At 36.7% G+C, this 27,584-nt stretch overlaps 1 long non-coding RNA gene across 4 annotated transcripts in view; it reads right to left on the bottom strand.

Moving 5' to 3' along the window:
* The window catches only part of LOC101742035 (tyrosine-protein phosphatase Lar), a 448,057-nt gene that overhangs the window by 208,603 nt on the left and 211,870 nt on the right, over positions 1-27,584 (bottom strand). For all 4 annotated transcript variants that reach the window (XR_009974350.1, XR_009974352.1, XR_009974351.1 and 1 more), the window contains exon 3: positions 8,506-8,614. This is a non-coding gene — a long non-coding RNA (tyrosine-protein phosphatase Lar). The remainder of the gene's footprint in view (positions 1-8,505; positions 8,615-27,584) is intronic.

Genomic DNA, 27,584 nt, shown 5'->3' with positions numbered 1-27,584 from the left:
ACTGAGCACACTGGAGTGTGTTTATGGATACATTCTAGGCTAGGTACACCGCCTAGCCTAGTCATCTAGTCGTTCTTTAAGTTTAATCCATGCGTTTGGCTAGACCCGTCAATGATAAGCTAAAGTGGTTAGAACGCACTAAACCAGAGCTCAAGGCGATTGGCATCAAGAGCTGGAGCGAGAGAGCGAGCCGCAGATCCGTCTAAAGAATTAGATTCGGACAGGCAAAGACCCATCCGCGGCTTTAAATCGTTCGAAGAGCAGACATTATCAATGCATCTTATGACAGCGATTGGCTTTGGCTATTGGCCTCAACTTTTATTCGTTCCTTTTTTAAATCTAGTTTTTTTAATGCATTTCTTAAAAAATGATTAGAGAGAAAGAGAAGTGAGACAAAGAGAGTGAGAGGGAGATAAATTATTGTAGATCCAGCGCATTACAAATTAATAGTAATAATGACTTGTGTCACTGGCCGCTTGTCAAACACAAAACGTGGATGTCTAAAATTTAAAGAAGTCAAAAAAACCACAATTGAGAAACATCCTTATTTATTTAGGTCGGTTAAAATAATGACGGTCAACGTTAATCAAGTCATTCTGATTGCAGTAAAGTACGAAGCAATACAAAACGCATGTCTAAGGAACGCAATTCTCTTACATTTGCGCTATCGAGAGTAAGAGAAAGAAAGAGAGAGAAAGAGAGAGGGGGAAGCGGACACGTCAAACCGTATCGTTGACGTAGATATATTAGCATTTAGATTATGTCCTCGGGTACTGGGGGACACGTGGCGGCGTCGTTTGTGGCTCTCCGAAACCGTGATTTGTAACCAGCCGTCTAAATGGATGAACCTCGGATGTTTAATGAGTGACGTATTCAGTACGTATGTACTGAAAATAAGATTTTTTCAAAATGCTGAAGCCAAAAAAGCCTTCAATGGATCTGCGAAGGCACTCGTTAATGCTCTTAAGTTTGTTTCTAATTAGTTTATTATTATTATTATTTATTATCCGTTGAGGTCTATGTCTCAATAGTTATCATTAAAATTTTTTTTATTACACTATTCACAATGTTAATCCTTCATCGTGAAAGGTATTCAAAGTACGTATTTCATTAGAAAAATTGGAACGTGTCTGCGGGATTTGAACTCCGACATAGTCGTACCGCTCGATACGAACTTACCGCCTTATTCTTTAGGCCACGACGACTTCTTTCAGTTCTATGTGCATCATCATCATCTTTTATCTCCACGTGCAATTGGGCTTTATTTCATTAACTTCATTATACTAATCTAATAACCGTTGGACAATTTACTGCTGGTAGGTACCACCGCCGTTTGTTTGCTTGTTTCTGCCGTGAAGCAGTAATGCGCTTCGATTGAAGGGCTTGAAGGGTTGGGTAGCCATTGTGACTATAACGAGACCTTAGAACTCATATCTCTCAAGGTGGATGGCGGCATTTACGTTGTAGATGTCTTTGGACTCCGGTAACCACTTAACTCCTGGCTATGACCTCATCCACCCATCTAAGCAATAAAAAAAATACATTATTCAAATTCCATATCATAACGCAAATTACTAGTTTACGTTTTTAGAAATTAATCACATTTTATTTAACCATTTCAGTGATACTGGCACATAATTATGGGGACATATTGGGTTTTTTCTTTTCACTTATTCAATAATTTTCAAAGTAAAAAGAACAAATCGCAATAAAGAATAAAAATTACATTTGTGTTTTTTGTATATAAGTGCTTTAAAAAATTCGTCCCTGAACAGGTTCAAGTTAAAAATATATATCTTCAATTGTACTAGCTAGAAGTTCGTCGTCGCTAGTTGACACCCTCAGACACATCCCACTGAGTTTCTCGGCGGATCTTCTCAGTGGGTCGCGTTTCCGATCCGGTGGTAGATTCTGCGAAACACGGCTCTTGCTAGGGTTCGTGTTAGCAACGTCATCAGGTTTGAGCCCCGAGAGCTCACCTACTAAGGCGACGCTGATACAGCCTCTCAAGGCTATCAGCTTAAGGCTTCGTCAAACAGAACGCGTACTTAGCGCTGCGTTTTAACGTCGCGCTCTTTTCATGTCACAATAATTGACTAGATTAGTCCAACGCTCCTTGACGCAACGCATTCGCCAAATCATAGTGCGTTTCGATAGCAGTATGAAAATTTAAAAGTATTAAGTTGTCGAGTGATTCAGATGTGGCATTGTATAAGCATGGGTATTTTCTAACTATTTCTATAAATTTTTCGGGCATTATCCAGTATTTTAATACACAATCACTCGGCCGCTAAAAAAAAAAAAATGTGTGCGTGTACTAGTGTACACACGTAAGAAGTGAAACTTGTTTATGGCCTTATTTTTCGAAAAATGATCTACATGCAACTTTCTAGAAATTGGTTAAATAAAGTTAAATTAGATAAAGTTTAAACAAAAGGATTTTATTATCATAGACATGAATACAAAAAAGTTAAATTAGATAAAGTTTAAACAAAAGGATTTTATTATCATAGACATGAATACAAAACAGATGGCGCGTAACGGAAAAAAGTGACGCGTAACCGAAAAATGTGACGGTAAATTTTTTTCCAACGCCGATAAGGAAGTTTCACTTCAAAAATGTGTGCGTGTACTAGTGTACACACGTAAGAAGTGAAACTTATTTATGGCCTTATTTTTCGAAAAATGATCTACATGCAACTTTCTAGAAATTGGTTAAATAAAGTTAAATTAGATAAAGTTTAAACAAAAGGATTTTATTATCATAGACATGAATACAAAAAAGTTAAATTAGATAAAGTTTAAACAAAAGGATTTTATTATCATAGACATGAATACAAAACAGATGGCGCGTAACGGAAAAATGTGACGCGTAACCGAAAAATGTGACGGTAAATTTTTTTCCAACGCCGATAAGGAAGTTTCACTTCAATAAAATTTGTAAAACATTAAAACGCTTGACGTCAAAGCATCCTAACGCCGCGACAGAGCGTTGCGTACTTAGAGCGCTGGTTCTCTGTTTGACGGTATGTTACCATAGCAGTACAACACATCTCGGCGTCATAGCGCGCCGTCAGTTTAGCGGTCTGACGCGCGCTAATTACGCGTTCTGTTTGACGAAGCCTTTGGGTAGGAAAAAAAAGATAGTTTGTGTGATGTATCAAGTTCAAGCGTTAGATAGATACGAATTAAAATTGGGAATGCAAACAGTCGAGTTCGCGCTCGACCGGAATTCTTCGAATCGATTCGCGATGTAATCGTGAACGACGGATAGTCACGTTCGTAATATATTTTCGGGGTGTCGTAAAGACGTCTAATACGAAATCTTTTTTACTTATACCGATGTGTTACAAAGCAAAACGAACTCTTCACGTCAGAGACAAAGTTCATAGTTCGATAAATTTACGATTCCTATTTCTTTGTATTAATATCCAAATAGCTGGAACTTTTGAATGAGAATTTGATTTGCGCGACGCTTTTTGAGCTGTGATCGCGAAAAACAAAATCCCTCTATGCTTCCCAAAATCAAATCACCAAAGCAGTGAAACTAAGTGAAAGTTTATTTTCCACGTGTGTCAAATTTCGTGCACGACTGTACTGGTGGCACGAAGCGTGGAGGCATCAAAAATTAACCGGCACATCCTGTTTGTTTAATTCATTAAAACAACACGGAAGGGTTCAAGAAAAACCGTAATCCGAGGCGCGTTGTATCATTCGGGTTCATTAATTGCGCCATAAGTCGAGCCGGTTTTATCGCTCCAGTCGCCGCTGGCTTATGCAAATCGCCGCCGCCAAGTGTTTCTAACGTCCGCCATAACAGTTTAAGAACAACAATAAGTATATAAATGTTTCGGTTGTTTCCATCTTGATGTCGATAGTGGCTTTTTTGTATTCTGTGCAATTACAAATACCGTTGTATTTACGTGAACTTTAAAGCCAGCAATCAAGCTGCGTCTATCCTCCATCGTTCCAGGTGTCCAAATATGTGTCGCGATGGGGTGGGTAACGACTCAGTCAAGCGCCTTGTAGTGAAGGCATGATTGAGGGTACGAAACCGCGCGGCAGGTGACCGTTGACCTTTAGGATGAACCGACCAAATAAAGGCAGCTCTAAATGGTCCCGTCAACGAGTACACAAGAAGAATCATGTTACGGGAGGAATGGCGACGTCTTGTAAAGCGCACCACCACCCGAACTGAAGACTATGACCACTCTGCCAAGAGTGCAATTGACTTATAGGAAACTTTAAAGAACGGAAAATAAACATTTAATCAAAGTGATTACTGAAACGTGTCAGTATTTTATTAGCCGAATTAAAATATCGTCTATGGGAACAAAAACGTTCTAAGACTAAAAGCCCTTAGTGATAATGTACAGAATTACGAACACCGCGAATTCCAACTAGAAAACTTTTTGTACATAAGCTGTGATATATTATTTTAAGCCTTACAAAACCTTGTCATATATGAATGAGGCCATCAGCGCAAAAGTGGCCTAACTCAGAATTTTTTATATTCAAGCTTATATGACGTATATTGGAATTTATTTAAAATATAATAAATTTTGATGCAAAACCGGCCTATCCATAGTTTCACCAATAGATAACAGACAGCTTTGTAAGCATTATTTTTGCGTGTATTGTTTTTTTGCCTACTCAAATTCAAATTCATGAAAATTCAAACCTAATCGCCTCCATACTAACTATGTTAAGCTTAGGCCACTTTTGTACTGACGGCCTCATATACTAAAGGGAGCGCAGAGTCAATGTCAAATTAACATAATAATATTACAGGACCTCACTCCGCAGTATACACGAATTCTCGAACATAAACATTCAATATCATACATAATTCGCTCAACAAAAAAACATCTAAATCAAACCCGGCAATTATATGAACTCAGTCAAGTCATGGTGCACACTCATAACAACATTTAACATGAAAAGCTGTTTTATTCGGTGTCGTAAAAACGTTTTTACGTCTCATTTTCATAAAGCAACGGCCACATAACTCGCGAAGGGTTGTAGGGGCTCCTCGCTTCTCACTTTTATGTTAATTTGAACCCTACGATCCTTGTATGTTAATGATGACCGAATATGAAGGGGCGATGTACGAAAATGAAAAAGTTCGAGGATCGAGTTTAAGTGGTTGTGTGTGTGTGTGTTTGTTTTTTTTCCTTAATTTTTAACGACGTTTTATTCTCTCGTAATTTTTGTATCGTCATCATGAGGATATGTTATCACCGTTATCGTACGCAAAATATACACGGCTGTAACTGATTTAACATGTTGATTGCGGGACCATTTTTGTAAGTCTTTCAGCCAGTGCTTATAACTCATGCCCATAGAAATCTGGACATAGTCGCCTCTCATTTCGAGCGAAAGAACACGGGTATGACTGCCGCATCAGATAACAGTCGCATATGGGGCTTATAAAATGTGTTAAATAGTGGTCAATTTAAAGATTTGAAGTAGACGGAGCTCAAAGGAACGACGCTTAATGTATCCGTATCGAGTGTTGCGACTAAGTTGATATGTTCAAGTTCAATAAGCTTGTATCATTGGATTTGTTCTAATGAAATACGTTGTGTACGTATTTCATTGACCATCAATGACTTTAACAATTAAGAAATATCATCGTGTTATAAATATTAAAACCGAAAAAAATATAATTTGCTTAATTACTGCTGTCTGTACGAATTAAAATCACACAAATAGGTACCACCGCCCTATCTATTTCTGCGACGAAACATTCACGAGTTTCATTTTGAAAGGATATTCTTTGTGCAAATAAAAATTAGAACTCATTTCGCAAGATGATTTCAATGGACTCGGAGTGCCATATAACCCTAGACAGTGAGCTAGTTCACTCGTCTGTGCACTAAAATATAGAAAAAAGGATACATAAAGCATTATTCCTGTGATTCTTGTCTACTTTAAGCCTTCATTGTCCTATCGGTTGCCATGTTAGACGATTGTAATGAGTATAATCTCCCTATTATTTCGCTATCAAAGTAAAAGGCATCGCTATGAGTAAGTTCCCCGTAATAGCAATATATTACTGCGACGAAACATTCACGTGTTTCATTTTGAAAGGATATTCTGTGTGCAAATAAGACTTAGAACTCATTTCTCAAGGTAACTTTAATGGACTCCCTGTGCCATATAACCCCAAACAGTGAGCTAGTTCACTATTTTAAGTCTTCATTGTCCTATCGGTTGCCATGTTAAGACGATTCTAATGAGTATAAGCTGCCTATTATTTCGCTATCAAATTAAAAGACATCGCTATGAGTGACTTCCCCGTAATAGCAATATCAAACTTTATTTTCTCATATCTAACTTTCCTTCGCCTACATTCCATCTTATAATAGTCGATGGGGTATATCTATTGCACGCTTGTTCACAATCTGCGATCTTGCTGCCCGAATTAGCTAGTAATATACATTTGGAATTAACTTGTTTAATCAATTACCATGAATCCATATAATTACGAATACTACGAGAAAATTCTCTGTTTATGCTAATGTGTAGTTTGTTCGTTTTCATTACAAGGTGATCACGAAAATTAAATGATAATTGTAAATAAAAAATATATATATATGTCGCAGCATCAGTGGAAATAGCTGTAATATATTAGATTGGAAACGTTAGGTTAATTACCTGGGTGGAATCGGAGATGGCGTTGCGATCGTAATTGTTTATGGGTAGACTTGTTATTGAATTGTTCAATAGACAATGACGTATGGCAAGTGTCAGTGAATCTGTGGATGACGTGTGACCCGGGACGTCTTAAACTAGGATGGGGCCCTTGGGCACACAAGAATTTCAGGCCCTTTTGGAAAGTAAAAAAAGCGAATTATAATAACATTTTTTTACTGAGCATGAGATCATTTATTATAGGTAATCAAATACAGTATGATATAATATGTCATTAATGATATTAGAATGCTGCTGGTTTTTTGGTTACGATTTCGATAACGGTTAGTTTCGGGATTTCTGTTGAGCAAAATCTTGATTACTGATTTGTGAAAAAAGTGTAATGTGCCCGACAAAAATGTTTTGAGAAGAAACGTGTGAGAGAAATTGTCGATCTTTCGGGACCCTCTGAGAATGGGGGCCCTGGGCACGGGCCCCGTGTGCCCTTATGATAAAGACGGTATTGCGTGTGACATTTGAAGACTTAGTTTATGACGGTGGGATTACTAGACAGTCATTTTAGAGAGGAGGCATTCCCTTTGGAGGCACCATTGCGGTCGCACGCATCTCTGAGATCACCGAGTTTCTAGTGTACTATTATTTAATTGTATTCTTATTTAGAGTCTAACCTACAAATGATTGGCCACGAGGACACAGGTGATAATCGGAAAGAGCTTAACGCGACATATACATATAATATTATTGATTAATTATTGTAGAAAATAAAATATAAAGAGATCGCACGCCGTCGAAGTTTGCATTTTTGATATTAACTAGAGGTCCCGCAGTAGTCGAAATTCGACTATAATAATTAATTGGAATTGTAAGTTTGTACACTATTATAATTGTATTTTATACTACTATAATCACAAATTGCGCCAAGGCTACACTATAAAAAAATATTAATAAAGACAAACAATATTTAATCTATTCTCAATTTGACCACAGACGTCAAGAACAAAAGTTTGACAATAAATAATATGCATGCGAGTGTGCGTCAAATACATGGTATGTAGTGTGTGTAATGTTTTCTTTATTGATTTAATGTATCTTTTATGCATTATTTTAAAAAAATATTAGCATTGTGCACTTCTTCTCTATATTCTCTATAAGTGTGGAAAATTTCATAGTCCTCCGTCCGCGCAATTTTCGTAAAAAGGGATACAAAGTTTTTGCTTCACGTATTAATTTGACATTAATTACGATTTTTTATTAATTGAAATCGTAAAGAAATTCGATGACAGTAGACTCGTTATCCCACAGAATAAATTTGTTTACATGAATATAAAGGCGACAATGCTGTTTTCCATGGAATCGCGTCCAACTGTAGGTAATTACAATGACCTTAATGCGTATCGCTATTATTTTCGATGTAGTTACTTCGTCAGTTCGTTTTTACATTTTTATTACTTTCAGAACTTAAAACATATTTTAGCTTAACTAACATGCGAGACTCATAAGATGTTTGTGAAGATACATTGTACCGTTGATAACCGAGTATTTGAGTGATCAAGTCAATATATTTGGATATCAGAATTCGTTTTTTCAAAAAGAACTTTACATTTATTAAGGTAAAGTTGATTTTAGAAAACGGTACTTTCGACGTTACGGTTTTGATTGCTAGATTCCGATCTGATGATAGATTCTGCGAAGCACTGCTCTTATCAGGGCTAGTGTGAGCAAATTCTATCAGGTTGAGTCTGTGAGCTCACCTACCCGCGCCTAGCTTGAATAGCCTCTTAGGGTAGCAGCGTACAGGTTTGCGAAAGATTGCTAAGTTAGAGTGAATAAAACTGAAATATAACTTACCGGCGGCGTCGACTTGACAATTGAGGAAGAGAAGGCAGGCAAACAGTAGAGAGACCGTGCGATATTGCGCCTGACGTCGCTCTCGCATCTTACCGGCGCCGGGCCGCGCCTGCGCCAAACACCACGTGAAAACACGTACCCTTGTCAGCAAGCATCACCGCGCGACCTGCGCGGGACCTTCCCTCCACCAAATCGAACTTAACATTACTTACGATACAGCTTACACACTATGCACATCACAACCGAGTTTTGCCACTTAATTATGATTACATTAATAATTTATTTATCACAAAAATACGACAACCGCTTCGATGATTAAAAAATTTTTTTTTTAAATTTATCCTACGAGTAAACACGTAGACAACGATGAAAATTTTTGAAACCTATATCTAAAATATATGTACAACAATTAAGTAGGATCGTTTCGTTGGTTCGATAGAGAATTTCAAGCGAGGAGTAAATTATGCGACAGCATTTTAGGAAGCACAGTCTTCGAGTCGCTGTGGACGAATTTCAACCATATTCCATTGTTATATGCTCCTGTTTTGTTACTCTCAACTGCACTTTTTTTGGGACACACTGCACTCTAACGTTCGCCTTTCACATTCGACACTATATATTTCTTCAATCAAACACATTTTTTATTGTTTGGTGCTGAAATCATATGCTTCGCTCCCCTGGTTTCGCATCTGTGAAATAAAATGAAGTTCGTACGTGACCATGACTGATCTCCGTTGTGAGACCAAACAAAAGAACGGAAAAGGAATGCGCATTTCTGATATATTTCAGATATTTAATGACATACATGTTTTTTTCTACATGTCTGTGCTTGTAAAATAATCCTAAAAAGACTGATGAGCACGAAGCGGTGTGCGTTTAGGAGTGGGGTGGGAGTGAAGACAGAAAAGATGCAAAGGCAAGAGATAAATGAGCGGAATCGGTTGAACTAGATTTTAATTTCAAATTGGAAAATTATTGAGTGAAAATAGCTTAAAAGCGTACCAAAGAGGAATTTTCGATAACGGAAGGTGAATTGTCAGTACTATCTATGAGTTTATTTGCAACATCTTATTGCATTATTAAAATAAAATGATATGATTTCGCAAAACATTGGGATTCGCTTCGTTTTGTTTCCACTAAATAAGTTTTGGAACACACAAATTCCAGTTTCAAAATTAGATTCCTTTCAAATATATCTAAAGAATTCGGTATGGAAGAATACAGTTGAATGTAATATCGCCGACGGAGACAGATATAGCGAACTAAATTTAGAATAGTAAGGTCGAGAGGTGCCGTGTAGCAGTTTGCACAACTTATAACTTCAATAAGGCCGGACCAGGTGTGACCGTTGATGCTCCGAATAAAGCCATTTGCATGAACCGACTCGAATCGGTTTGCGGACGTAATATTTACTGCTTTTGGCTTATTCTTTATTTGCTAAATTCTTGATCATTAACTTTGTTATTTGAAAAACATTTTAGAACGTTTAAAATTGAACAAAAAAAACATGTGATATATTTTAAATGAAGTCAATAGGTGTATCAAAATAAGGCTCATAATGCTACATAATCTATGAGGTAAATCGAAACAAATCATTGATATCGATGCGAAATTTTTGTTCACAACACTAATGAGATATGTTTCAAAGTTTTTAAACATGAGTAACAGGGATACGAGCTGTGTCAATACTAACTTCCTACTCTAAAATATCTTGCTCGGAATACCGGAATATATACATACATATCCATAAACGAGATCCTAATAAGAGATTTTGTACGCCCAAACTTAACAATAAAATATTTAATATTTCGAATTTATCAGGTTTTTAATGATGTATAATGCTTGCTTTTCAATAGTAAAGACAAGGTCCTTAAAAAAGTCATTGAAATAGTTAATAGAAGTCTGAGTTTGAACGTAGCGAAACTCTTAAATAATACGCATTTTCGCTAAAAGCCATAGCCTGTCTTGACGTTTAAGAATTTAAAGCTTACTCAGCGTCGGTCTTCAGCTAATGTTTAACTCCTGTCAAATTTAACTATCCTAAAGTTTTGCTGCTTAAACGACAGCCACTCAAAGTAAATTTCGAATAATTTTATGGCGCGAAAGTGTGGCGGCCATTTTGGAATTCAGCTTGAAGGAAACTTACGGAAAATGTTGTTAAATTTTTCTCAATGCAAATTTCACTACATGGAATAGATTTTGTCGTAAAAAAAACAGAATAAGGAAGGTACCGTGTAAGATAATCTATACATGTTTTCTTATAAATTGCTTACAATCATACCTGAATTGCAAATTTATCAAGAATGCTTCAAAAATGCCCTTTGCATTCACCGATTCAAGATTTTGGAACTAAGTATTTTTATGTATATCAAACTAAACCAACATTAAAATAATGAAACACACATAGGCACAAGCTTAGAAAGATCTTGAGGCAGTACCATAATCATTTATCACGCCAAAACTCGGAAACGGTTAATCAAATTTCAATCTTAATTAACTCACTAACGATTCTTAGTCGCAAACTCCGGCTGCGACATCCGGCGGATTCTATTTCCAACTTTTAGCTGGTATTGTGACGGGTGTTAATGTTTATTGCAAACGGTCGTTGAGTGCGATAGCATTAACAGCTTCATATAAATACAGTCAAACCTGGATAAGCGAGAGTTCAAGGGAGCACAATCTCATTCTCGCTTATAGAGGTTTCTCACTAACCCGAGTTTCTCGCTAATGCACCCTGTGAATTTAATTTCGCGATTTCCCGGATTCAAACGCATTCACTATTTTAAGTTTATCACTTAATGGCAGTACTTTGATTTTCCGTTTTAACATGATGCAGAACAGAACTTTCCTTCGCAATTGATTAACGATAAACTGAGTAAGTCCGACAAACAGGACGGTACACAGGGACACGTGTCCATTCGAAAAGAAATCGAATAAATAACAACGTTATTTAGTTCCACGAAATAGAATAGGTTCAATATTGACGAGAAAACAATACAAAAACAATGTTAAGAAGTTCCACGAAAGTTAAGAATGGGTCATAAAATAGCAGATGTTAAATTTGTAATTTGTTTTGTCATTTGTTCCTCTTAAATAATATAAATAAATAAAGCTCGACTGTCGCTTATAGAGGTATAGATAAGTAGCAGTCTCACTCACGGAGGTCTATGAGGCAAAAACGACTCTCTCTTACAGAGGTTTCTGTTTCTCGCTAATAGAGGTTTTAGGAGCTAAAAATGACGGGTCCTGGCTATTACTCTCACTTATAGAGTTTTCTCACTTATCCAGTTCTCACTTATCCAGGTTTGACTGTATATAAAAATGAATTGCTGTTCGTTAGTCTCACTAAAACTCGAGAACGGCTGGACGCCGATTTGGCTAATTTTGTTCTTGAATTATCCGTGGAAGTCCAGAGAAGGTTTAAAAGGTGAATAAATATGAAAATGCTCGGAATTATATAAAAACAAAATTGTTTGTTTTTACGTTTTTCCGTCGGACGGATTCCTTTTGTTTGTTTTAAGTTTATTTTATACAAAAGTTTAGGTCTTTTATTTATCTATTGAGGCACTACGAAGTCTGCCGGGTCAGTTAGTATAAATATAAAACACTCGATTTAGAATCATTCGTGGATTGATATCAGACAGATGATCGTGAATACTAGTTAAGTATGATTTAATTTAATTCAAATTACTTTTTTTTAAATGTCCGCCATTGGGTATCAAAATTCTGAACGCAGGATTTTTGGATCTATATGGTCTAATAATCAAGGTATTCGGTAGTCGGCCTTCTCATATCAATATCCTGATATAATACTCAAGGAACGTTGTCTATTTTCCAGAGAAGCACTTTATGACACCGGGAAGAGATGTTTTTTTTTTATTGCCTTTGTAGGCAGACGATCATACGGCCCACCTGGTGGTGAGTGGTTACCGTCGCCCATGGACTTCAGCAATGCCAGGGGCAGAGCCAAGCCGCTGCCTACTGCTTAATACTCTCCACAAGCTTCATTTGAAGAAGGACAAATCGGACATGTGATGATTTTCTAATCTACGACACCACAACACGAATCACTATGAAAATATGTTAAATACAGCGTAATATAGCCTAATTACCTATGTAAATTGTCTATTTAGTGACGTCATAAACGACAAACTACACAAGCCATCGTTTATAGCCATTACTACGAGTGTATCTATCGTTATAAACTGTCATTAAACACCGCTTAAATCGCAGTCAAATCATTTAATAGTGCTAATCGCATGACTTACTCTGTTACTGTCATTTCAGGGTATGACGTAATTAGGGAACAGCATCCTATTTTATGTGTACCTACAGAATTTAATAAGTAATAATGGGTGCTGGTCTTTTTTTTATTGCTTAGATGAATGTACGAGTTGACAACCCTCCTGGTGTGAAGTGGTTACTGGAGCTCCTAGACATCTACAGCGTAAATGCGCCACCCATCTTGAGTTATAAGTTCTAAGGTCTCAGTATAGTTACAACGGCTGCCCTATCTTTCAAACCGAAACGCATTAAACGCAAGAAATAGGCGGGGTGGTGGTATCTACCCCTGTGGACTCAAAAAGATCCAGTAAAACACCAGTCCACCAGTAAAAAATAATAATAATTATTAAAATATTCATTTATTTATTCTTTTTTCGTTACTTTTTGCCAATTGAATTAAACGTTGAGGAATTTCATAAGCACTCTTATGAATTAAAAAAGCAATTTCTCTTCGAAATCTGAAGCCTCTAAGAGAAATATGATGACCGCTACATGTCCTCGATCATCACTTCCCGAACAATTTGGAATATTGTTAATTCAATACGGTCCCATTCGAATCTTGTGTTCGAAATTCGTTAGTAATTCATTGCAGAAATAGGATAGAGAAAAAATACAAATGTCGGAATCTATGAATGTATAATTATAATTTAAACTTCCATTTTAACTAATTATACAATTTAATAATAAACTTAGAATATATGATTATTATTTTATCTTCCGTTTAACCAATTATATAATTCAAAAATAAACTTAACGCTGTTATAATCATTAAAAAATAAATAAATAAAGAAATCATTATTTAACTTTGAAGCAACTTAAATGCAATGAAATCGGTAATCTTGACGGCATTATACCGCTTTTATACTTATTAGCTTTCCGCCGCCGATAATAATTTTACTGAGCATCAAATTTTCGAAAATTCAAATATGCGATGTCGACCTAAGCCCGCCAATACATGCGCTGATCCCGGTGACGTCATCGTACAAATTAACGATATTTTCGCGTATTTGTCGAGCCGCGATAATGCCGCCGGTGACGAGACGGATTAGCGGCACAGTTGACGGCATAGCTCGTTTGTTTTGCTCAACGGAATCCCGTCACTAACATTATGTTGTAGTGACGCGAAATTACATAAATATTGCGAGGAACCAGGAATAAGGTTCAATTTACAGAAATTACTTGGTTCGTTTAGTCAGACAAACTTTGGCATTTACTTACTTTTACTTATTTAATTACTTACATTTTACTGATGGTAGGATCTCTTGTGAGTCCGCACGGATAGGTACCACCACCCTGCCTATTTCTGCCGTGAAGCAGTAATGCGTTTCGGTTTGAAGGGTGGAGCAGCTGTTGTAACTATACTGAGACCTTAGAACTTATATCTCAAGACGGGTGGCGGATTTACATTGTAGATGTCTATGGGCTCCGGTAACCATCTAACACCAGATGGGCTGTGAGCTCGTCCACCCATCTAAGCAATAAAAAAAAAGCATACCGATAGATTCCAAGGGCTTCTCCCATTGGAATTGCTGTAACGCTATTTCGATTTAGAACGTCAGCAGACGGAGCCAGTTACCGTAGTCATCAAACGATCGATCGACTGCGAACTGTTTTCGGAATGTAAGCACAAAACACGAGGTACTTTTACACGGGCGCACAGACTAGCGTGATTCGATGACGCGGCTTGATCACGCCGCCGAATACGCGATTGATTTACGTACACATCCATTTAGGCTGCGGTTCGTAGGCACACAACTGCGAACACGCGTAGTTTTCAAACGCAATGTTGACTAAGCAAATCGTTTACCGAACTGTAAAGCGTACGTTGCAAGAATTGTACGTGCTGCTCTCATCTTGTGTTGTTCGCGAAAAACATGTTTGTTACGAGAAAGTGGGTATGAAGATCGCATGTGGTTTGAGAGAGTGAGAGAGAGATAGAGAATACACTTTATTGCACACCAACACAATTTACATTCAAAAAAACAGTCAAAAAGCACATATGTACAATAGGCGGTCTTATCGCTAAAAGCGATCTCTTCCAGACAACCGTTTAATTTACAGAAATTCTGTAAAATATAAAAATATAGCAGGTATGTTCCGGTGTACCATAGACAATACATTATTATACAAAATATATACATATAATAAACAGATATATACCGTTTACATATAATATACCAATATACATATTTACATACAATACATACTAATATACTTATACACACATAATAAATCAACAGGATGGAAATGATAAATGATAATGATGCAACAAACAGCACTAAGCAGATAAGTAGTGTTCCTTCACCATTCTTTTAAAACAGTTTAAAGTTGGAGCACTTTTCCTGCATCCTGTATCCATTGTGCTGTACAATAATAATAAATTTCTATAATTTATAAGCTTACTGTACTACTGCAGTTGGTTAATGGTTAATGTGCTCTCACTGTAGTATTTGAGTCTCATTCAATAGATTTTGGGAGAAAACTCGAACATAAATTTTGAAATATAAACAATCAATTGACAATCAGTTGGTCCTTTCGGAAACTATATCTGCGCAAGTCATGCCTAAACGGTACAATCATTTTGCAATTCTGACGGAATACCGGTGCAACTTGTTGCGTACAGTGACACTGACAATAAACGTTGGTTTATTTCCGCGGATTTTTTTAAGGAATTTTTCAAACAAATTGTTTTTTAAATTTTTTTGTAATTTAAACTGAAAAATAAGCACATTTACACGTGCTCTTTGTTAATAAATAATCAAGAAACAGATAAAGAAGAATCACAATGTTGCTCAATTTTCACCTATCGAGACCTATGGTTTGTCAGTCAATTTCGATTCAAGCTGAAATGAAGCCTCGCGTAGCAGAACGTTCGCCCAAATATGTTACGTCAAACTTAAATACTGAAAACCCTTTGACTACTGTTAAGATTTTCATTTGAAATACCACACACTTACCACACATTATTTACAATAGCGATGTGTTTTACTGTAAGAATATGGTTATTAATATTTCAGCAGAACATATAAACATCGAGGGACTTGATCATAAAGTAAATAATAATGTTTAATGCCTACTTGACTTAATTCCGAGATGTGGAATTTGTGTATAGGGCGATGGAATTCCTTGTAGCCACAATTATATACGTCTAATCATTTGAGAAAATGGAATTGTATAATAATTTTTAATAAGGAAGGTTTAGCCAATCATATGTTCGAATTAAAACATTGAGATGCATGCTACTGCAGCTATTAGATATACGGTAAGGACCTACCATTACATAATTTAAAGAAATAACCTATTTACTTATTACATTTATCGGTAGGAGCGTCTTGTTATCCCGCACAGGTATTGGACCCCCGAACCCGTCTACACTGGCATGAAGCAGTAATGCATTTCGGTTTAAAGGGTGGGGCAATCGTTGTACTGTAAAACTGAGGCTTAGAGTTAATGTTTCAAGGTGGTGGCGTCATTTAGTAATGCATTTAGTCAAGGCTTAATCTCGCGTTTTTAATTTTAATTACTTCCAATATTCCTAATACAGTTTTCGTAGACACTGACGTCGATTCCGGACATGCGAAGAGAGCGAACGAATTTGTTTCATTACACACTAACACTTCCATTCATCTTTCAAATACTATTTATTACTAGTGGTCCCTCGATAGTCGAAGTTCGACTATAATTAATTGAAATTATAAGTTTGAACATTATTATGATTGTATAGTCAAACACTATTATATTTCTATATTTCTATAATTACAGATTTTGCCAAGACTACACTAAAGACAATATTACCCAATTTAAGACTTTAAGTAATAACAAAATGTTGTCAATAAACAAAAGAGTATATTTTCGTGTGTGTGTGTCAAAAACATGGTAGGGTGTGTAATGTTTTTATATTGATTTGATGTATTTTTTTATAAATAATTAAAAAAAATTAGCATTCTGTACATACTTATTCTCTATATTCTCTACAAGTGTGGGAAGTTTTATAGTCCTCCGTCCGCGCAATTTTCGTAAAAAGGGGTGCAAAGTTTTTGCTACACGTATTAATATATAGATAGTTATTTTATAACTAACTTCAATATTGTTTTCCTAAAAATTAATATCATTTTAACGCTACTTATTATGATTTTCAAATAATTTTCAACAAAAAGAAAACGTGAAGTATCCGCACTGTGTGCAATATCTCTCAATCCAAAGGGGCATATCTAATGAAAACAAAGAAACAGTTATGGGTCGTAAGCTGGAACGTTTAAAGCGGTTTATTCTCGAAACGTGCCCGGTCGATATCAGTTTATAGTCTGTTTGCATAGTCTGTCCCGCCTCTGTTATTCTACAATCCAGATTTCACTGAAGGTCATTGTACTCCTGAGTTATCTTCGAAACATTACGCTCTTTGCATTGATCGATTCGTTGATTTAGTTACTTTGACTATTAAGCCTTGTACTCTAAGGGATATTTTTTTATTGGTATCTAATCACGCACTGTCATCCGCCCGATGTGATCCGATTTGAGTTTCCCTGTGTTATAGGTATCAGAGACTTACAAACATACTTATATACGGTTTAATATATACATGTAACATAACTAACAACATGTTCATATCAAAATTCAGAATATACTGTTTGCTTAAACAGGTAATTAAAAGTGAACGTCTGTGTCTGAAATATGTCTGGTTTATTAAAAATAATAATAACAATAACAACCTGGAACAAAATTAAATGACGCACGGTCATCCGGCCTTAATTTAATAACCAGAGACGAACTTAGGTACTTTTTGTTGAAATAAATACATATTTAAGTAGATAATAAACACCCAGACAAAGAGCAAACAAGCCTGTTCATCATACGAATGTTTGCCCGAGATGAGAATCGAACCCACGACCCTCGGCGCAATAGTAAGGGGCGTTAATTACTGTACCACCGAAGCAGTCATTCGAAAGTAATTTGGTATTCGGAATCCGGGGTGTTATTGTTCGAAAGTAAATAATGACGTCACGTGAATTCAGTCGTTACATTCCCATGATAAAAATACATTGACGAATCTCGAACATATTTCAGTTTCTAGAGCCCTCTGTAGGTATAAGCGAGCGATGGAAGATCTTCCACCGAGCGAGTGATATTGCTCGGTTGACTATGTATGTAATACATGCAAAGTAAAAGCAAACAGTATATATTCAAGCTTATCTTGAAAATGTCGTAAGCGAGATTCAGGCATCTGTCAAATATATTTTGTTCTGTGATGGCTACCGCCACACCTGTTACACCCGGTATTAATGTAGAAACTTGGATGATGTTGAATGCTTCAAGTAACACTCTTTTTACTTGTGGTAGGACCTCTAGTGAGTGCGCACGGCAGCCGTTGTAACTATACCTACTGAGACCTTAGAACTTATATCTCAAGGTGGGTGGCGTATTTACGTTGTAGATGTCTATGTGATCCAGTAACCACTTAAAACCAGGTGGGCTGTGAGTTCGTCCAGCCATCTAAGCCATAAAAAAAACGTGCCCAATATATAACCAACTGTTATCATAACCGAACATTACTCACACATTTAATAAACACGAAATAAATATAGCAGCTCTATTAATTTCCTGTCAGCAAACAAGGCCGATTTAAGTGCAACACATAAATAAAAACGTAATACATAATGCGAACGTTGTGAAAATTCAATATCCGTTCGGGGAACACATAGCGAATGCGATGCAATGAATCGTCCGTTTTATTGTATAATACAAATTTGTTTGGTCTCATACTGCGCTAAGTTTCCTTAAGCGTACGCGAATGTTATTCGTAGATTTGAAGGCGTCAGTGCAAAATATTGCAATTTATTTAAAGCTAGTTGACCCAGCAGACTTCGTAGTGTTTCAATCGAGAAATAAAAGACCTAAACTTTTGTATAAAATAAACTTAAAACAAACAAAAGGACGCCGTTCGACGGGGGACACATCAAACGAAAAACAAAATTGTCATTTTTATTTAATTCCGAGCATTTTCATAATTATATACCTACCTTTTAAACCTTTTTTTACTGGTGGTAGGACCTCTTGTGAGTCCGCGCGGGTGGGTACCACCACCCTGCCTGTTTCTGCCTTGAAGCAGTAATGCGTTTCGGTTTGAAGGGTGGGGCAGCCGTTGTAACTATACTTGAGACCTTAGAACGTATACCTCAAGGTGGGTGGCGCATTTACGTTGTGGATGTCTATGGGCTCCAATAACCACTTAACACCAGGTGTGCTGTGAGCTCGTCCACCCATCTAAGCAATAAAAAAAAACCTTCTCTGGACTTCCACAAATAATTCAAGACCAAAATTAGCCAAATCGGTCCAGCCGTTCTCGAGTTTTAACGAGACTAACGAACAGCAATTCATTTTTATATATATAGATATAATAAATTTTGATGCAAAACCGGCCTATCCATAGTTTCACCCGTAGATAACAGATGACTTTGTAAACATTATTTTTGCGCGTATTGTTTTTTTGCCAACTCAAATTCAAATTCATGAAAACTTAAACCTGATTGCTCCATAATAACTATGGTAAGCTTACGCCACTTTTGTGTTGACGGCCTCATTTTAGGATCGATTCAAATGCTGATTTCGATAATAGGGTAAGTAATCAAGATATCTTTGTATGTTTTAGAATCGAATTAAGTAACTAGTCAGGTCATAAGTATTGTCACACAGTAAAAACTTTTCTTTTAGAATGCTGGCCACAAAAAAGTTTATTGAATTCGAATTTCGAATAGTTCATGAAAATAAAAATGTATACTTTTAGAATTTTACTCATTTTTAAATATGGAGTGGACGCTTAAAGAAGACCGTGTTGCAGTTATTGCGTTGCAACGTTGCGGTTACGCGCCAATTAAAATTTTTAACATACTGAAAAATTGGAATATAACCAAAAGATTCGTTTATCGTACCATCAAACGATACAATGAAGACTCTAGTGTAGATGACAGGTCAAGAAGTGGTCGCCCTCAGTCTGTTAGGACTCCAGCAGTGATAAAAGCTGTGAAGGCGCGAATACAAAGAAATCCCAAACGTAAGCAGAAACTGTTGGCCCTTCAGATGGGGTTAAGCAGAACCACGGTGAAAAGGGTGTTAAATGAAGACTTAGGGCTTCTGGCATATCGAAGAAAAACAGGATATTTTTGAATGCTCGTCTAATGGACCTGAGACTGAAGAGATGCCGCGCTTTGTTGAAGCGGTACGCGGGAAAAAAATATCGGGTATTTTTTTTTTCGGATGAAATTTTTTTTACCGTAGTCTTCTACGGTAAATTTTTTTTCATCTTTTCGAATTTTTTCATTCAGCTACAACAAACAAAATGATAAGGTGTACGCACACAGTAGTGAAGAAGCGAGCAACCGTATTCCGCGTGTCCAACGAGGTCATTTTCCATCCTCGCTCATGGTATGGTTGGGAGTTTCTTATTGGGGTTTAACAGAGGTACATTTTTGTGAGAAAGGTGTAAAAACGAATGCAGTTGTGTATCAAAATACAGTCCTGACGAACCTTGTGGAACCTGTTTCTCATACCATGTTCAATAACAGGCACTGGGTATTCCAACAAGATTCGGCGCCAGCTCATAGAGCGAAGAGCACACAAGACTGGATGGCGGCGCGTGAAATCGACTTCATCCGGCACGAAGACTGGCCTTCCTCCAGTCCAGATTTGAATCCATTAGATTACAAGATATGGCAACACTTGGAGGAAAAGGCGTGCTCAAAGCCTCATCCCAATTTGGACGATAGTTGAACGTGACAACGTCAGAAGAAAATACTGATGGAATGGTTTCATTTCTCAATTATGGTTGCTATAAAAAATTGACACCACATTCACTTTTCACTGAACTTCATACTTACATGTAAATGCATTATTGTATAGCAGCTGTTCACGTGGATGCATCGCTCACTCAAGTAGAAGAGAGACAGATGTCGAACGCTGCCGAACGCGGAGGCTGATTGTGCCTCTTTGTCGCTCGTTGCGCGCTCTCGCTTGCACTTCAAGCCTTAAATGGAACGCCTCAGAGCGAGGTAACGCCGCATGAGTTTTTTCGTGCGTGCAGCCGGCTCCATCGAATTATAAGACGTTGTCACGCCAAAAGTAAAGAGTTTCAAAGCAAATACATTGCATTCAAAGAAACGTTTTTGCTGTAAGGTTAGGAATGTATCCTTAACCCTTCGTTGCAGGACATGTGGAGCAGAGGGGTCATTGAGAAACAACTCCGTCAACTTCATAATGTCTATTATATTAGGGGAAAGTGAGATTCCTGTGCGAATAACTTCGTACGAAGGGTTCTGAAGACGGGGAAAAGTTTTGTCCTTTCAGCTTTTAATATAGTTCCCTTATAGTTTCGAAAGAACCAACATATTTCATGGGTCGAAAGAATATTGACTTATGTGTATCAATGGTTTTTTGCTCCAACTTGGTTCACTGAAACTTAGCAGCGCCATGGATTTAATTTAAAGAGTCAGTAGTGGTTAATAGTTGCATAGCTTTTGTACTTTAACTTCCAACGACAAATAGTATTGAAAATACAAGGGTGGTTGTGAAGTTATAAAACTTAGAATCGTCGACGTACAATTTTAATCTACGCATTTTCATTCAATGGGACATGAGAATTCCTCAATTTTGTGAAACTGAGTTAGCTTCCCGTTCGTCTTAGACTGTGACGTCACATATTATTAAATAATTTAAAAAAAAACATGTCTTACATGTCTTACTGGTGGTAGGACCTCTTGTGAGTTCACACGGCTAGGTACCAGGTTTGAAGGGTGGGGCAGCCTTTGTAACTATACTGGGACCTTAGAAATTATGTCTTAAGGTGGGTGGCGCATTTACGTTGTAGATGTCTATAGGCTCCAGTAACACCACTCACTATCTATCTAAGCAATAAAAAAAAATAAAAAAAATCTTGCAACTTGCTGTTTCCCGCTTATGTGAGAGTGAAGGTACATTATCTAATTCTTCCCCTTTCGGTTACGTTATACCGTATGCAAAACGTATAGCTTAACCTGTAAAATGTGGGAAAGGAATACGTGTATCTCACATATTAATGGTATTCCAAAATGTAGTCTAATTATAATGCAAATCAAAACTACGGGGCTTCCCCGAAACGTTTCTGTGCAAGTGCTTATTAACGGATGTTTATTCGACATCAACGCCGCAAAACTCCGGAAACTCGATCTAAATAATTAAACTATTCCATCTGGATGTAAATTCGCCGCATCGCTTCAACGACGAATGTTAATCAGAACACAATGATTAATTAAGACCGACGTAGATGAGATCTTTGTCATTACAATGAGGACCCACCATTCATACGCAAACGTCTTCACAGTCACTCTCTTTCGATTAGATATTCGTAAAATATTTTATCACCGTGGGATTAAACTAATTACCAAATGCCGCGTCCTGTCTTAATCGTCTTTTCTGCCTATAAGAGGTAAAGTTAAGCAAGATTGAATCTTATTGTCAGGATATGCAACATTATTTAGCTTGACGTTGTTGAGCCACTTATCAAATGTTTGAATAAACAAGTTATGATTCTTATAATGCGCCAAATAACTTAGGCATTAAATGATAATTTAGGATGTTCATTTTCCACGTACTGTTTGTCACGTGTTCAAGTTTTTTTTTTGCTCATTTCCATTCCGAATATTGTAGGTAGTTTATTAAGAGCTTTTACATGGCAAGCATGTCTAGAAATATCACCAAGATAACTAAAAACATGTTCATATCAAAATTCAGAATCTACTGTTTCATCACCCGACATGGGAATCGAACCCGACCCTTGGTCAATGGCGCAACTACTGCTCCATAGAGTCAGTCACAAAAAAGGTTGCTATCTTAGTCAATATTATTTTCGTATGTTGTAAAGTCAATTTTAAAACGCCTTTGTTATGATGGGAGAAGTTTTTTCCAAACTCCAGAATTTTTTCATCGTAATTACCAGTAACTTTTATTTTTCAGAAAAAAACAGAGAAGGATAACGACCAATCTAATGGAAAATTGTTACTCAATTATGAACTCTAATAATAGTATATACACTACACAATATAGAAAAGCCGCTGCCTGCGGCTGACGACTCCCTTCAAACGTCATAACACTGGAAACATCGTCAAGGGGAGATCATTTCCTAGCCAAACTGTAGGTGGCAAAGTGGTGCCTTAAAAATTAAATGAGCCTTGGTTTTCTGGTAGCTTCATCATCCTTATTTAGACGAATGCTAAATTTAACAGTAATGTTGAGTTGCAAACATCAAAGTTTCCCTTTAAGCGACTTAGGACGACTAAGTTGGGACTAAGTTTCAAACAGATCTCACTTGCCATTCCCAAAATGGCGAATAACATTATACTAAATGACCCCGAAAGCGATGTAATTAACTAAGTTAAACTAAGATACAGATATAGGTCAATCAAATTTCTTTATTGTTTTTTCGAATAATAATAACGTTTTGTTTATGTTTTGAATTGTGTGATAATATTATTATGGGCAAATAGAAAATTTACGATAATTTTAGCGATATTAATATTTAATACAATATTCTTGCCGTACAAATATTTTTTAAATATAATATTTACTGGTTTCTTATGCATATTTTAGGAGGTATATTACTGGTGGTCAGGGGCAATATGAGTCTCCTTCAGAAGGTACTATCGTCTGGAGCTTATCATCAGATAGGCCCTGAAGTTGGTCACTCGACTAGTGAAATAAACTCGAGTCTATTGTCATGTCGAGTCACGCGATTGAGCAAACTCCCAGTCCAACTACTCAACCTAGTATGATTGTTAGATTATTTTAGATCTTCCTTTCCATTTTTCCATCTCCCTCGTATAAAAAGAGAAAAACGACCTCATCTATTGTGAGAAGTTTAGTGGATCGTTGACTTAAAGTAGATCCAATATTGTGTTTAATAAAGAATTTTATGCAACAACTTAACAATCACATAGACTCCTAAGTAACACAAACTTGGCATCGATGTATCTGACATGGCACAGGAGGCCGACGTTACTGCAAGATTTATTCCTAATACAAATGGGCTTCTTCACGGCATACGCGATAATTCCCGCAAAGTTTATTCAACACACGCTTGATATCGCTCCGGTCGCCCGGGGATCCGTTCCAGAACTTTGACAATTAATGGGCGGGAACTAGCGCGAGTTTTGACTGGGAATTACTCGTTTGGATTTCGGGTGGATCCGGCCAATGGATCGCGACACATAAAAGTGATTGTGGCCAGTAAACCAAGCCGGTCACTTCAGGGTGGATATTTCGATTCGATTTATTGCTCCATTCGTGATTTGAATGAAACGCGATGGCATTTTTTATTTACGATGATCTCACGAAGGATATACCACAGGCTCCCAAGCCTTAGGAAGGGCACCGAACCTCATAGACAAACTATCGTGAATTTTCTGCTGATCTCAGTAAGAGTGAAATTTCACTTGTAATGAAAATGAAAACTACTACTGTTTATAGAAAAGCTTTCGTCAATCAATTACCGCTAATTAATAGCCGAAAGTTATTTGATGTGAGATCATATTTTGGCCTTAGTTTATTAAGCTCAAACCAGTTAAAAAGCGTTTGATTACATCGTGATGACATATTTAAACGCGCATACAAAAATCATCCCGTATATTAAATAAGAACCAAGGACAGTCTAATTCTACTGCAGTATAAATCATAAAATTGTGCAGATTGCAGCTACGTGCCTCAGCGGGCGGGTGCCAGTTGATTTACTAACATACGTGCTCTGTCTGTGTGTTCGTTAATTTAGTATTAGTGTTTGCATTACGGTTCCGATAACAGTGCTGTGTAAATGAACCAAGTTCAGCCGTAACGAGCTGAGGAATAGGGCTGTAGTATGGAATCGAGGGCAACTGGCTAAGTTTTTACTTGCGCCCATTTTATGTTACAAAGTTGTAACGGCGCTATATTTAGCTCGAGGTGCTCAAATACCTAATGGTTTTATTAAATTCTTATCTTGAATCCATCATTACTGATCTTTAGCTAGTCAAAGACTAGACGACTGAAAGAAATATAAATAAAACAAATACAGTCTTTTGAAAGATAAATACTATGCAAGTTTTGAGAATAATTGGAGGGATTCAAGCAAAATCGTTTCTGCCGCCAGACACGTTAAAAAGATTAAGATGGCTGTACTCATCTAGACAAATAAGGAAATATGAAACTCTTTTAAAGAAGAACAAGGTGAGGTTATCTAGAATATTTTATACAAATATCACCAAACGATATTGATGTCAAGTGGAAAAAAATAATATTGAAACGATCAAAACTGAGCTTCGATATGGCCCGAGGGGAAAATCAATTACCATACAGGGCAACCCTTACTAAACAGAAACTGATGGGGAGAACGTATCAGAAAACAAAACTATAATTGAATTACGGCGGACCTCATTCCTTTGTTTGGCGAATTAATTGGCAAAAACAGTTAAATTCAAATCGAGTTTCGTGATTGAAATTTTTCAGCATAAGGCGTGCTGTTCTTACTTACTTACGACCTTTTCACTAATTAGGCTATTACGTACGTTGCACGGTTTATTTGGAGCCCGTCCTCTGCGGATTATGCTCGTTACGAACTTGAAAGTGATGTTTATGACGACACAAAAAGGGTCAACTTTGAAGACGGCACAGATGTCTGTCCATATGTGTTACAAATTTTATCCTTTCAACATGAAGAAGCCGAGATTTCCGACATAAACATTGTTTGGAATAATCGTCTATCAACATTAGGGCTAAGTCCAAATTAACAATAAGCTTCGAAGTCATCGGGGCTTAAAGGGTAAGACGCTTGGTGTACCTACATGTATGCCGTTGTTCAAATCCTACAAAGAGATACATATTTTTCTAAAGAAATAAGTACCTATCTCAGACGTGTTCACAAACGACTTCCACGACGAAGTATAGTTGTTGCAAAGTACGACTGCGCGCCCCCTTTAGTTGTGTGAGTGACCTATCTGTATACGCGTCAATGTAGGCTGTATACAGCTAATGTAGCTACTGACCACTACGTCGGATACACACACTTACGAAAATGTGTATTTACGATCACAACTACAAATAAAGGCCACGCGCGCTCGTACTTTGCAACAACTATAATAAGATCATGTATTAAAAATCAAGACTAAAATGTAATTTGCGTAATTCCCAGTAGAAGAGCGTGCTTTAAATATTTACGCCTCACTCCTCGCGATGGAAGGTGAAATTCACATTGCGATGTCTATGAGTAATTAGTAATCTGAATGAGTATTGCTACTTTAGAGCAATATTTATTTAGCAAGAGATTAAAACTATGACACTCTTTAAATCGCATCTACGATGGCTTCAAATCTAAGAAGCATAGCGTTTATGTTTCAGAGTTTCGTTTCCGGAATTAGTTACTATATCTATACTTAATATTATAAAGAGGAAAGATTTATTTGTTTGTTTGTATTAAATAGGCTCCGAATCTACTGAACCGATTTGAAAAATTCTTTCACTGTTTGGAAGCTACACTATTCCCGAGTAACATTGGCTACAATCTTTTTTGAAAAAAAATAGGGATCCTTACTAAGACACCAATAATATAACCCAAGGTGTAAAAAAATACCTAAAATATTCATTACATCGCGTGCCTTGCGAAAACTATTGATGATTGAATAAAATAATGTAGTACGACTTTGTAGAACACATTACTATTTACAAAAAGTGTCGCGACAGCATATCTCTAACTATTATAGTTATGCCGCAATAAGAGTTCTTTTATTTTAAAAAATAAAATAACGTCAAATATCGTCAATTTTTTTGTTAAAGACCCGAGCGGAGCCGGAGCGGGCCGCTAGTTGATCATTATATAAAAACTTAAATCAAATTATTTGTTTAAGACTAGAACGATTACAACCCAATCTTCCAGGTACGCTTTACCAGCAATAACCTTACTCCTTACCACCAAAAACACATTCGGTTCGATTTTACTGACATGGAAGTGTGCCAGAATTTAAGCTCCCCTGCTAACACTTCTAGATTAATTGTTGAAAATAAAACTGGCGACCGCAATAGTGGAAGGCAATACGTTTTGTAATCTATTCGGCTTTCGTGAAATAGAATGTTAATAGTATAAAATTTTAACGTAAATCAAAACCACCTTGACTAAATAAAATGAGAATATCATCAATTTTGTCAAAGTAAATTAAACATATATTATTGAGAATAATTCAAAAAGTGTGGAATCACGTGAGACCACCTTCAAACAATTAAATACCAATTTCTCAGTTAACACACTAAAAATACAGTCGAATTTAGAGCCGCCTTCTTGAAGACGGAGATTTAAGACGATTTGGGTTTTGAAGTGACGATGCTTAGATATTAAAAGAGATGTTAATAGTATATTACGGTGGTCGGACGAAGCTGACACAAACTTGATGTTTGGAGTAGGTACATTAAATTATTGAGACTTTTCCACAAGGCATCACTGATTTTAACAACATTACATTGTTACAAGTCGTTGAAATCAGAATCACCGTAAAACAATACAAATATGTATGTTAATTTATAGTCTTAAGTTAAATAGTATATACACGTTTGACTAAACTTAGTTTTGAATTTTAACTGAACAAGTCGCATACGAAATAGTGTTAAAAGTTATTTCACGAACTTTATTCAGCTCGGCCGCGCTCGGCTAGTAAAGCTGCCAACGTTGCAATGATAGTATGAGTTAACCTTATGGTATTTATTTAAATGAAAAGCTGTAGGAACGAATTATTATTTATTGCGTAGGTGTGTAA

The sequence above is a fragment of the Bombyx mori genome, chromosome 11 (genome assembly GCF_030269925.1).
Source record: "Bombyx mori chromosome 11, ASM3026992v2".
Taxonomy (NCBI): Eukaryota; Metazoa; Arthropoda; class Insecta; order Lepidoptera; family Bombycidae; genus Bombyx; species Bombyx mori.
The sequence above is the reverse complement of the archived record's forward strand: the minus strand, read 5'-3'. Positions and strand labels throughout refer to the sequence as shown.